We start from the raw sequence: 722 nt of genomic DNA, 5'->3' as shown, positions 1-722 counted from the left end.
ATCCCCCGTTCGTCACGGCGCAGGCTTTTCCATTCATATTTTTTGGTCTAATGGGTCCCATGGGCTCTACCGGAAGGGGCGTGACTTCGCCACTCTTTTGGCGTTAACAGGGATATCTACTTCCGGTACTCCATGAATCGAGGGCCCCGTCCACAGCCCGATTAAACAGCTGCAATACCAGGCTTGGCCGCTGAGCACTGGTGGATTGTGAAAGTATGCACTGTTCCTGGGGGCATGGGCTGTTTCCCTATAGAGCTCGTAAGTATGCCCCTTCCGGTAGACCCCTCATGGGACCTCTGGGCGAGGAAAATTTGAATGGGAGTCAATGAAAAGAAATGTATTATCTTCTGATCCCAGTCATTAAATGCCTTGGATTACACATATGTTTTGCATGGGTCCAAATAATAATTTCTCATGTAAAGCGTTTGACCGTTTATTGTGCAATTGTTCAGTTAAAGGCTGTAGGGAAAACACAATGAGAAAGACTACACGTCTCGCATGTGACGTCACGCTCCCTGCGACTGGCGTGGACAAGACCGACAATCTCCCCATCGGTATAATTGAAACTCTCCACATGCCCCGACTTATAATGGTTTTCACCTCTTTCGATGATTGGAAAAAAGCGGTGAAGTAGAGCAGAGAGAGCACCGGGATTTGGAATAATGGAAAGTTGGAGAGTGGATGTAAAAGCTATAGAGGAAATGAGTTCTACATGTAGAAAA

This window comes from Pollachius pollachius (genome assembly GCF_949987615.1).
Source record: "Pollachius pollachius genome assembly, chromosome: 11".
In the NCBI taxonomy this organism is placed as follows: domain Eukaryota; kingdom Metazoa; phylum Chordata; class Actinopteri; order Gadiformes; family Gadidae; genus Pollachius; species Pollachius pollachius.
This window is presented reverse-complemented; position numbering follows the sequence as displayed.